This window comes from Pteropus alecto, unplaced genomic scaffold (genome assembly GCF_000325575.1).
Source record: "Pteropus alecto unplaced genomic scaffold, ASM32557v1 scaffold189, whole genome shotgun sequence".
Lineage (NCBI taxonomy): Eukaryota > Metazoa > Chordata > Mammalia > Chiroptera > Pteropodidae > Pteropus > Pteropus alecto.
The window spans coordinates 4409811-4423022 of NW_006442117.1; the positions used below are offsets into that span (position 1 = coordinate 4409811).

The 13212-nt window shown below is 44.9% G+C and overlaps 1 pseudogene; it reads right to left on the reverse strand.

Moving 5' to 3' along the window:
- Positions 1-3574: 3574 nt before the first annotated feature.
- On the reverse strand, positions 3575-3692 carry LOC112470060 (annotated as a pseudogene).
- Positions 3693-13212: the final 9520 nt, after the last annotated feature.

The window sequence follows — 13212 nt, forward strand, 5'->3', positions numbered from 1 at the left end:
CCTGGAGACGTACGGCCTTTCCTGTAACTGCTCACGCACCACGCGTCTCTGCGTTGGGCCTTGGAGGGTCACCTGAGGAAAAGAGAGTGCACGCAGCGATTAAAATTCGGTTCATCCTGTCTGGCAGAATGAGGTTGCTGATAGACACGGGGGGAGGAAGTCGGGTTTCCCTCACGCTGGAATTTGTGGCTGAGATGTGAGTCCACTGCATGCGGTAAATAAGGTGGGATTTCCAAAAATACCCGTGCGTGGCATTATCTGAACCAAACACAGCTCAAACCAAACACAGCTCAGAGCGGACTCAGTACCCTGCAGAGAAATAGTGCGAAGCAGGGAGGGGACATTCAAACTACAGCCAAATAACCTAGGTGTCCACTGATAGGTGAATGAATAAAGAGGATATACATACACGCAGTGGAATATGACTCGGCCGTGAAAATCATGAAATCTTGCCATTTGTGACAACATGGATGGACCTAGAGGGCATTATGCTAAGCGAAATAAGTCAGACAGAGAAAAACAAACACTGTGTGATTTCACTTATACGTGAGATCTAAAAAACAAGGCAAACAAAACAGAAACGGACCCTTAGCTACGGAGAGCAAGCTGACGGCTGACAGAGGAGGGGGCTGGGGGGCTGGTGACAAAGCTGAAGGGAGTGAGACGTGCAAACTTCCAGAGAGAAAAAACGTCAGCCACCAGGACGTAGGGCATGATATAGGAAATGGGTCAGTAACGTCGTAATAACTTTACACGGTGACAGGTGGTCCCAGACTTACTGTGATGGGTGGTATATAACATCAAACAACCGTGTGCACCTGAAGCTAACTCATGTTATAGGACGTCGACTGCACTTAAACAAAGAAAAATGTCCAGCCAGCGCGCTCCTCACGCGGGAAGCATGGAGTCCCCAGCCGCTGGGGCTGGGGAGAAGGGCCACCTGTCCAGTCCTCCCACCCGATTTTCTCTGCTGTCACCTCGACGGGCGGCAGGAGGCCTGGGGTTTCGTTGTGTTCCCCACCCCAAGTTTGTGAGCCTGACGGTCTGAAAGGCCAAAACTCAGAACATCAGAGTTTGTAGTTAGGAAACGTTTATTGGTTGAGAAAGGACCAACCCAGAAGATGGGGGGCCTAACAGCGCCTCGAACTTGTCTTGCTCATTGGACTCGGTTAAGGGGTTTTAAGAGGTCTGAGGGAAACGGGAATGTGGAGGCGCTGGTGCGGAGAGTTTTAATGGGTGACTTCGGAACTTGGCCACTTATGGTCAAGGGACCCTTTGCTCCTGACTGTGTTCTGGTAAGTTCCAGTTACATCTTGGTCCTTTGGTCACTGGGCGGGCGGGCAAGACTGTCGTTCTGGGTGCAGCCGGAGGTCAAAGTTCTCTCCTCTGCACGTGATTCGCCTGTGTGACATGCAATTTTGGTCTGTTGTCTCTGAAAAGCAACTCAGTATCTTATTAAATAGGACGAGGCCATTCTGAGCTGGTTCTGCGGCTGTACTGCCCGCTTGGGACATACTCTGTCCTCTTTGCTCCATGAGCCCGGAGACTGTCTAGAGCGCCCGTCTTCGTCCTCCATGCTGGGAGGAACGGGCTGTGCTCGGGGAGAGACCATCACCTACTCAGGATCCATTCCCTCTTCCTTCTTTTGAACAGAAGACTAATTTATTTGCGAAAACAATGTATCCCACTAAAGCTCTATGTTACTCAGCTTCCCCACTCCTCACCCCTACCCGGGGAGGTCAAATGGCACCTAAGTGCAAAAGCCCTTGGGTGAGGATTATGGGAAGGGACAGAAAGGCAACTGACTTCCCAGGGAGGTTTTCCTCCTCTTACTTGGAATACAAAGGTGATACCTCGAGTGCCAGCAGCCATCCTGTGCTTCTGAGGCATATGTGAGTAGAAGCCAAGGACTAAGGCTCGCAGAGCAGCGTGAGGAAGCAGCGCAGCCCCCGATGGCATGGAGGAGCTGCCCGAAGAGCCCTGCACTGCCGGCCCCCTTCTGTTTTTTGTTTGTTTGTTTGTTTGTTTGTTTGTTTGTTTGTTTGTAACGTGAGTAAACACTTGTTCCTTGACTCTCTTTACCTTGGTCTTGATTTCACGAAGGAAACAGAGACCTTTTTCTTCTACTCCACATCAGGGCTAGGCTGAGGCAGACTGCAGAAATTAGGGAATTGCATTAGAGAATTAATTACATAATTAATAAGATGTCCCTGATGTCTGATAGCCGCGCTTCTTACCCGCTCTCCGTCACCAGGTCGCTAGGTCTGTTACCACTCGGGGCAGCCCCTCATTTCCCCCCTTCCTTCTCTCTCTGGTCCTCAATGGAAATAGACTGAAATATACTTTAACATACAAACACATTTTCAGCAGAAATCCATCCACGCCCTTATCGGGTCATCTACATAATTTTGCATCATTAATCAGAATACTTCAGTCAGAACATTTGCGATTGGATTAATTCACATGTGCTCGGGACTCCCCCCCAAGGACAGTGATTAAACTCTTGACTCACTTATCGATGACCAGGACGGTTCTGTCCTGAGCCTTCCCCGAACAGACAGAGTCCACACCCGACCCTGGAAACCGGCTGTCGCCCTTGTACTCCCGGAAGCACGTGTTGGCGATCTAGCTGATCGGTCTTCGGAAACGGTGAAGGACAGTTTCAGAGCGCCCGCCACAGGAGTGTCGGATGGCAAGGACATCCTGAGACCTTTTTTTTTTTTTTGGAAAAGAATGGAAAACAGGATAACTGTGAGCATTGATCAAGATGGTGATTAAAAATGATAAGTCATCACTTTAATGAGTTTTGTGAGAAATTTAGTCCTATATAATCCATTAAATAAGGAGAGAAAACTCCTTAGTATGTGCGGCTGTTGGATGTTCACCCCACCGGGGCTTCCCCGCCTCACAAAACCCTTAGTACAGATTCACCTTCCACAGATTTTGTATTTAATGAACTCTCTTTACACTGTTCCCCCACAAAGTGCGATCTCTTCATAAAAATACCTTCCTACCGATTACGGCCGAGGTCTAAGGGAGGGGAAGGAAGAGGGGGACACGAGTCATGAATTTCAACATGAACAACGCTAAGGCACCAAGGAAATGAAAACCGTCCTCGCTGAGCTTGGCTCACGACTGAAATCTGTGTCACGTTGGAACAATAAACATAAAATCTCTTAACGACAAGTAGAAAATAAAAAACTAAGTTGTTCTTTCTAATTTGCATCCAATACAGAAGAGCAATGTGACAAGAAATGGTAACACTGGGAAAAATAATCTATTAGCCAAACTTTTTTTTCAAAGTTTTCAAACTTGAGATGCTGTTCAAAGTTAATTAAAAAATACTTATAACTAATAAACATCTGAAAGGCAAGAAAGTTACCTCAAACTTGGCCAAAACTACTACGGAGAAAAGAAAGAAATGAATGTTCCTTTTGTAGACTACGCTTCTTTTTTGATTTTATTTTTATTTATTTATTTTTATTATTATTTTTTAGACAAGGCAACCCTTGATTGACCTCACAGATTGTAAAGACCTTGTCAGCTTACGATCACTTATTTTTAATTTTTTTTATGCCTACGGCACCTGGTCTTCCTAGGTGGTCTCCCATCCAAGTACTAACCAAGCCCGACCCTGCTTAGCTTCTAGATCAGACGGGATCGCGCTTGTTCAGGGTGGCATGGCCATAGACTAGACTGTGCTTCTTACCCGAGTTATTCCACTTAATTTTCACAACACTGTGAAGGAGACACTGATCACCATCACTCATATCGGGCAAGTGGAGTCAGTCAGAGACGTTTACCAGGACCTGGGAGCTGGTGGTGCGGGCGGTTGGCATCAAAACTGTGTTTTTCAGGCTCCGCGACTCCTTCAACTGCCACGTGGTGTTCTGGCATTTCCCATTCGAGGGGAACATTGATGTGTAGAATCAAGTAAATTCACAAGGTAACTTCGGTTTACGAACCGGCCCCTGTGCACGGGGCGCAAGGAGACACCAAATAAAGAGGCAGACCACGCCAGGGCGGCTGGCGGGTGCAACAAGCAAGGGAACTTAGAGATGAGGCTCATGTGGGAGCCACAGGATGAGTAGATCTTCTGTATTGCAGAATACTAAGGATTTCTGTAGAAGTTTTAATTAGCTCGGTCACATGTACCATCCAGATCGTCGCAACACCTTACCCTCTCGAGGCTGCATCCTTGAAACATATCCAGTGGGTGGGAACAGTGGGTGGAAAGCATGTTCTAAGGACGGGGAGGGGGCGAAGACCCTTTGATTTCCTGAGTCCAGCTCTCGGGTCAACTGGTGGTCACCTCCTCTTGATGACCTCCTCCAACAGATGTGAGTTCTGTTGGGCTACTGTGAATGCATAACATAAGAAATTAGAGGAAAAACCAGAGCGTATTGGAAGTTTTCCTTCCCTAAGGTAACTAGACAATTGATTCTAGGTGGGGCCCATTATCCAGAATGTGATATAAGGCACAGTGACCTCCCTCCATTGGCTAGAGACAGCAGGCTAGCGATTCCTCATGTCACTGGGTATGGAAGGTCACGGTAAGGACTTGCAGCTTCCAAAAAAGAAAGCCTTATTTGTTAAAATGACTAAAACTTTCCAGACTGAGTTTATATATATTAAGGTTATCTAGAGAAAGGATAGATGATAGATAGGCAGGTAGATAAATTAGATGATAGATAGATTTATTATAAGAAACTGGCTCATGTGCTTATGGAGGATAGCAAGTCCCAAGATCTGTAGGGTGTGATAGTAGGGTGGAGACCCCAGACAGCCGACAGCGGACATTTCTGTCCAAGTCTGAGGTTTGAAGACCAGGAGTCAATGGTGTAGGTCAAGACCGAAGGCCAGCAAGAGACCCAGCGGGAGCTGATGTTTCAGTTGAGTGCAAAGGCACTCAGTGACCCAGCTGGAAGACAGTCGGGTAGGAGAAATTCTCCCTTATCTGGGGCTAGGTCAACCTTATGTTCAGTTGAGAACTTCAGCTGATTGGATTGGATGAGGCCCATCCCCATTAGGAGGGTCAATCTGCTTCACTCAGTCTGTTTAAATATTCATCTCATCCAAAAACACCCTCATGACACCCCCAGAACAGTGTTTTCCCAAATGTCTGGGCACCCCATCACACAGTCAAGTTGACACATAAAATTAACCATCACACGTGTTTAAATTTATGTTGGGGCGGAAAAATACGGAACAGGGGCCAGGAAGGGCAAGCTTGAAACTCTCTACTAGTTACCAGCTGTGGATTTTAGCCAATTTATTTTCCAATAAGAACACTAAAGTGTGAGTTTGGAATAAAATTTTGTATTAAAATGGTTTATTAAGCTATAAAACACTAAAAAGAGCTTCTACTATTATAATGAGAATGGTCGTAGTTTGGAAACAGTGACTTTTATGGAGATTGGGCAATTAACACCTGTGTAACCTTGGGAGGACAGCGGCTTCACTGTGACAGCTGACGAAGCTCTTGTGCTGCCAAGGGCATTAAATCACTTTCGGGGTGTCCCCTCAGGGCATCCTGCAAGCCTCACTGGAGGGTGAAAAGCAGGGAGTAACTCCCGCATCTGGTAAGCGCCCCTCTTCTGAGGGGAAGCAGAGCAGGCAGGAACCGTTGGGCCAGGACCGTGAACACAGCCCGCCCGGCAGAGCAGTGTTGACACACTCGCGGGAAATTTCGTGGCATCCAGATTACTTTACGAGGCAGAGGAAATAGGAATTCCATTCACAGGAGGCAGCATGCGGCACCACTGGATTGTGGGAAGGAGAGTCCAGCCAGCAGTGCTCTGCAGGTCACGATGTTTTCTGGGGGTCCCTCCATGCGTCAAATGCATCGAAGTGAAATGTGAACTTAGTCACTTTTTAGTTGTGGTCGGCATAGATGTGTTTTGATATATACTGATTTTTTTTAGATTTAACTCTGAATTAAATCTAACTTCAGACGTAGTCTTCCTTTGATGGGAGAAATTCTTTAGTCCTGTTTATATCTAAGTAAAGTCAGTCAGGTCATTAAAATACATGTTTTTAGAGTCAAGGTGAGAGGTGGATACTATTCGTTAAGTGTAAACGATATATTCCATCGAGTCTAAAAAGTCAGGAATTCTTTCAGATGCTTCTATTCTGATATTTAAGTTGGTTTTTATTTTGAGGCCCCCGTCCAGCCAAGATGGCTGACTTGACTCTGAGTGGTTTTGGGTTCTAAGGTGAGTTTTAAGTTTCAGGGGACTAATATCTGGGGGAAGTGGGGTTGTGGGGTAGGAGGGAGAGTGGGTCCAACTTAAAGAGACCGTGCTGAGTCTGTTTTCGAGAGAGGTCACAGAAATCTCTCAATTTAGCTAAGCCGAGCCTGCCTAACTAGTTCACTGGCCATTTGTTTTTGGAATCTTGCCCACTCTTAGGTTCTATCTGGGAAACGGACATAGTTTGACTCTGTTATTTGATCTTATGAATCTGTTTAAGAGATTTTTTAAAATAATTTTATCTGGAAATAATTTAAAACTTGCGGAAAAATAGCAAGAATAGTGCAAAGCATTCCACATACTCTATACCCAATTTCACTAATTTTTAAAATCTTGCCACATTTGCTTTATCATTCTTTGTCTATAAATGCATATTTTTATTTTTTCAACTATTTGACTGTAGGTTGCATGGATCATGTCACTTTATCCCATGATTTAAGTGGTTTTTTTTTTTTAAGAACAGGAAGATTTTCTTACATATTCATTGTTCTGTTATTAAAAGAAAATTTAACACTAATACTATACATTTATATAATCTACAGTCCATATTCCATTTTACCAATATTTAAGTTTCATCAGTTGTCCCAATTATGTTCTTTATAGCATCTTTTTTTCCTGGTTTAGGATCATGTATTGCATTTAGGTGTCATTTTTGTTTCATACCATTTAATCTAGAAAAATTCATCAGTTTTTGCCTCTCATGGATAGTTGTGAAGAATTCAATAAAATAGCATCCCTCATTTGGGATTCCACAAAGTACCACCATGGTGAATGGTTTGTCTGTGCTTGGCTAGAAAGCTACATGAAGGACGTCACTTACTCAAGGCCTCGTGTCCCAGTTTTCACGTGGCCCTTCCTGGAGACGTTAACGCTGAGAATTTGGCCAGGTTTTGGCCCATTTCTCCACTACATAATTGTTCTTCCCCGTCTGCAGTTAATAAGTATATTGTGAGGAAACATTTTGAGATTTTATAACATTCTTTTTCTTTTATCAGAACTTCCCCCATTATACCACCTATTGATGATGCTAGCTTAGATCGGTTTTTACCATGACAGCTGCAAATAGAGATCTTCTGATCCATCATTCCTTGTGTAAGCTGATATGCTAGAGCAAGGAAAAGCTTCTCTTTTCAACGTCATCTATCTACTTATCTCTTTATCTGTCTACCTACCTATCATCTGTCTCTCTATTATCTATCATCTATCTACCTATCATCTATCTATCTTCTAGATACCATCTATCAATCATCTATCTTTATTATCACTATAAACTCAGATCTTCATTTTATACGATATGCTCTTAAAGTCCTCATTTAGTTTAATAATCAAATTGCCCTACGTTTGGTCAGCAAGAGCCTCAAGCTTGCTCCTGTGTCTTTTTGATGTACTTCCTTTAATTTTGGACCATTTACTTCAGTTGTAGCACAAGATATTTTATTCTCATTTTATTCCTCCCTTTCACCAACACCATATGTCATTTTTCCAATGTCATTTTTCATTATGAATAATATTGAGAAACCAATTTCTGGGCCCTGGGTGTGCTCTTTGTTTTTAGGCCCTTTCGAAGGACGGAGCGCAGAACATAGACACACACACCTGGAACTGTGAGTCATGTAATGTTCTCACTTGCTTTATCCCATTACATAATTGTAGTTTCTTTTCTTTCCCAGTGAGAGCTTGACTTCCAAGAACACCAATCTATTTATTCACTTAGTCCTACAATACATACAAATTAGTGTCATAACTGTTATTCCTATACTATCCCCCCCAAAAAAAATCCCAACCAAAATTTTTCTTCAGCTTCCTCCCCCTCTTCAGATGAGGGCAGATACAGTCAAACATCAATATTCAAAAGTCGTTGGGTTGGATCTATTGTTTTCCACTCAGTGTAGTTATTTATTCATTTGAAATAATGCATCTACTTCCAAGGTTCCACCCATTCTTGTTGATTTCATTTTTTATTTGTAATACATTGAACATTAATATGATTCAAAAAAGCAAAACTTGCAAAAAATCTATGCAGACAAGAACCTCTCCTTCTTCCACAGTTCATAATACTTTTTCTCTATCCCCAATCTAACAAGTTAACCAATTCTTTACTTTCTGGTTTTTCTATCTGTGTTTCTTTTTTAAATTAAAAAAAAAAAAAGTCTATGCTTTCTTAATTTCCCTTTGACTTTAACATGAATACTAAAGCCTTTAGACCTAACACGATCAAAGAGCTCTCGGCTCTTATTTCTTCAGTGCCATCCTGTATATCCTGAAAATCACTCACCGTTTCACGTAGATATTTCTCGTTCTTTTCTACAGTTGCAGAATATTCCCACCATTCATTAATATTTGCCCGTTTAAGTTGTTTTCAGTATTTTATAATTGCAAATAATGCTGCAGTGAACGACCTTCTGCAAAGGTACTTTTGTGTTGTTGGAGGCATAAGTTCAGTGCAAATTCTTTGAGGAAGAACCAGGTCTTGAATGAGTTCCCGCCGGCCAGTCTGGAAGAGCTGAGCATCGGAATAAATAAGAATCTACGGGAAAATGGTATAGCATTTCTTTCAACAAATTTGTTGACAAACTCCCCTCCACGGAGGCCGTGGGTTTTGTCGTCCATTCAGCAGCATAGGGACGTGCCTGGCTCTTCATGCTGACGACAATAGGCATTGTCAAGATTTTGAATTTTCGCCAATCTGATGACGAGAGATGATATCTCAGTTTAGTTTTGTTTGCGTTTCTCTTCCTATGAATGAGTTCAAACACGTTTTCATACGTCCGAGGGCCATTTTTACATAATTTTTGTTAACTCTCTGTTCTAGTCTGTTTCCCATTTTTCTCCCAAATTTATAATCTTTGTTTTTTTTTTAACTTTTTAAAAGCCCTTATTTGTACAGTGGAGATATTAAGTCACTTACTTGTTACATATTTTGCAAATAGTTTCTTCTAATTTGTCGTTTGTCTTTTGACCTTGCTTAAATAAAGTACTTAAAAAATTTTTATATTGTCAATTTATCAATCTTTTTATTATTCTTTGTTTTGTTTCGTTTTTCACCTGAAATTTCTGTCAGTTAGAAACCTCCCATCCTCTCGGGCCACAGAGAATCCAGCAGGTTCTCCTCCAGCGCCCACACGGTTGCACGCACTACATTTCTGCTTGGTCACCGAGGGCTTAAAGTGAGATTTCTTTTTTCTCTATTGCGTTTCATTCGTTTGGTTGCTGTCTTCTCTCGTGTCGCTTCCTGACATCTTGCATTCGTGGTGACCCTCTTCATTTGCTTTATTCTGGAATCTCTGCAGCTTCCTCTCTGTGCTGAGGATGGTCCCAGTTCTCAGAAAGAGCTTCGAGGGTTCATCCCCGCCTCCCCGTTTGCTGCTGAGGGTCCAGAGTGATGTCGCCGGGACAATGTGAGGTGAGTCACGTAGGCATTTGACAATGGTTCACGAGCCACATGAAAAAGGGCAAAAGAAACAGGTGAAACTAATTTTAATAATATATTTAATTTAATTTAATCTAACCCACCTATCCAAAGATAACTGTGACAGTCGTCAGTGTTTGAGCGGAGCCTTGAGCACAGTCACGATGCCGGAAACCTTCATTTCTTTATCTTGGCGGGCTGCCATCGTTAGTAAGTGTCCATAAGTGTCCACAAACCTGACGGTTTCCTTTCCCAGCCTCGGGAGAGGTCACGCCACTGGGGAGGAATCCTAATGTTGGGAAAAGGTAGAGTCCTTGAAAGCAATCCCTAAGTTCTTAGAGACGTGTCCGGGGCCGTTTCCACGTGGGCCAGCTTTAGAATACTCACTTCTTCAAAATCGGTGACCAGTTGTTCTTAAATGAAATGACAAGATTCTAACAGGAAGGCCAGAAACTTGAGACTGAGTCACACTTATCATCTAGTCATACTTGCCTATTGCCCATCACTGTGAGGAGCCTGTAAGAGGAGAGCAAGAAATACTTTTCATATTCAAAAAAGAAAAGAATGTGATAACATAGATATCATCAGATGTGAACTTCTAGAATACAGATTTGCAAATACAGACCAGAATGCAATATCAGTTTTAAATACCAAGAGTATATTACACAGAATATATCGATAGGACTTATATGATCTAATTTCTGATTATTCACAAAAAATTTATTACCAGAGATCAAAACTTCATTATGACATTTTGCTAAAGGGGCCACAGTTTTAACTTAGTGGCCTAATTCCTTCCTGCTTTTGCAGAAAAGTTGCTTGATAGTCAGGAATGAGCAGCTGCAGGCGAAGAGTCAAGTGTCTGAGGCTGTCTCAAAAAGGCTGCTATGTTTTGAGGCTAAGATATTCTGGGAATAAAAGCCTGTCGACTTTGGCTGACCCCCGTGACACAGCCTCACTGCTGGAGCACGGGCTGCTCCTGGGGACCAGGGCCAGTGTCGCAGAGAAAGGCATCCTGTTTAGTTTCCTGACAGCCGCGGGCCCCCATGCGCTGGTCTCCTGGGTCCTTCACGCTGAGTACAGAGTGCAAGGTTTTTCTATTTCTTTCTTGACTTTTAAAAAAAGTAAAAAGAGTACGTGGACTTGGGAGCCTGCCGCAGAGCTGCAGACTGGCGTCCCAGACAGCCCAAACTGTGACTAAAGTGGCCTGGCTTTGTGTCTTCGAACAATGGCCGTTTCCCAGTCGAGACTTGGAACACAGATTCTGAAATAAACTGTTTGTGTAGAGAGATATTGTCTGGTGACCCAAGGAAGCAGCCAGAAGGAAGACAGTGTGGAGGTGAGACTCAGTCCAGGCTCCGCCACAAGCGGCGGTGAGGCCCAGGCGGGTCCTGCGCGCGGAACGCACAGGCCCAGGGTGAGGGCGAGTGCGTGTGCGTGTGCGTGTGCATGTGCGTGTGCACTCTCAACAGCGGCCGCCACAGAGTGAGTAGCAGCTGAATTAGAATTCTTCCGGGAACTTCTCTCTTTCCCATTGTATTTAACCATTATAATAGAAAAAGCCTCAATATAGAAATAAAAGACAACACCACAGGGCCGCAGTGGTTCAGAGCTGCCGTGGGGGCTGATGGAAAGGGCCCGCGAGGGACCCCAGACTCCTTCTTCCCGGCCTCGCGCTTCTCCCCAGAGGGTTTGCATTTGCCAGGGCAGCAGCACCCATCGATGGCAGCGACACCAGGCCGGAAGTGTGAGGGTTCCGTGGCAGAGCAGCCCCTGGGGATAACAATAGGGGTCAGACTTGGAAAGGAATAAGGAGAGGCCCCCCGAGGAGCGAAACGAGAGAAAAGACAGGCGCCGAGGAGCCTGTTCTTTGAGTTCTCATCCCAAAGGGACGATGGACCTGAGACCTGAGTGGCTGGGGCAGGACTCAGGGTACAATTCTCCTGCAGTGACACTGAACGTTGTACAGGTTTGGAGTGTTATCTGTTATTATTTTTAAGAGAAACGCGCATTTGCTTTTGCAGGATGCAGTGGAAGGAGACAAGTGCGGTTAGAGAGCCTCAGTATCTCTTCCTGATGCACCCCGCACGGCACCTCCACGCTGCAGCAGCCCCTCACTGCAGCGCACCGCCACAGCAGACCGCTGCACCCATGGCCTGCATTACTGCACATCACTGCACCACTGTCCACACCCCTGCGTCAGCGCCCTGCATCGCCGCCACACGTTACTGCATCACTGCGCCGTGTCACGGCCTTATCGCTCTGCACGGCTGCATTCCCGCATGGCGTCACTGCGTGGCATCACGGCCACGTGCCGCTGCGTCGTGACACCGCTTCGCTGCGCCACACCGCTGCAGCATCGCATGGCCACAGTGCGTCATCCATTCAGCGCAACACGCCGGCAGCACTGCGCCTCGTTACTGCATCACGCTGCTGCAGCGCTGTCCACGCCACTGCGCCACCGCCCTGCGTCACTCTGGGACGACGTGAGGCCGTCCAGCTGGGCGGATGCCCGGCTGTTTCTGTAGAAAGCCTCGGTGAGAGGGATTTCTTGATATTGGGAGTAACAGATACTATCATATTACATGCAGACCTCTTTTTTTCTGTTCCCCCGCCCCAAGTCTTAACAATCTTTTAACGTAGTTATTTGATCTTGACAAGTCTGTTGGTAACAAGGAATGTAGACGAATATTTATGAATAAATATGCCGTTACAATGTCATCTGAAGCACTGATTAGACTGAATTTTTAATGTTATTTCTAGACATATGAGATATGGTAACTTTTTTCTTTCTTATATTTTTCTATGTTTTGCGAATCCACTGGTATTAGGTTATTTTGACATACTTTTAAAAAGAAGAAACAACAAACAGTTGCACCAGTGAGGATTAGGTTCTACTTTGAGTAAAAGAAACTCAAACTAAAAATGACTCGAATGCAGCAGAAATTGATTCTCAGATAAAAGTCAGGAGCGAAGCAGCCAGGACTGAGCGGGCAGTCGTGTCCCAGGAGAGGCCCAGGGACCCAGCCTCGATGTCTCACGCCACGTCACCAGGCGCCTAACGTGAACCTCGCAGTGTCGTCGCGTCCGTACTTGAGAAGACGATGCGATCCTTCGCCAGGCTCTGGCGTTTTCACGTGTCCCGAGGCAGGGTGCCCTTTGGGAATGGCCGCACGGGCAGACTTCCTGCGAAGGACAGAACAGTCCTGTCTCCGGGGAGATTCAGGGACAGCGGCCTTGCCCCCCTTCCCTTTCTTGTTGCTCAGAGAAATTAATATTTTCAGATCAACTATTATCACATGAAACCGTAACCCCTGCAAGTGGCCCACTCTTTAAACTCGAAATATTTTTGTACCATGTTAATAGCTTTTCTCGAGGCTTTCTCTCTCTCTGCGTCGAGCACTACGTTAAGTGCATTATTTACATTAAGCGTGTCATTTAATCCGCACAGATACATACAGCGACATGGCACTATCACGGCGATTGCTACGCATGAGGAAACGCAGGATTAAATGCGACACGGCCGGTGAGAGGCGGGGCCGGGCCGTGCAG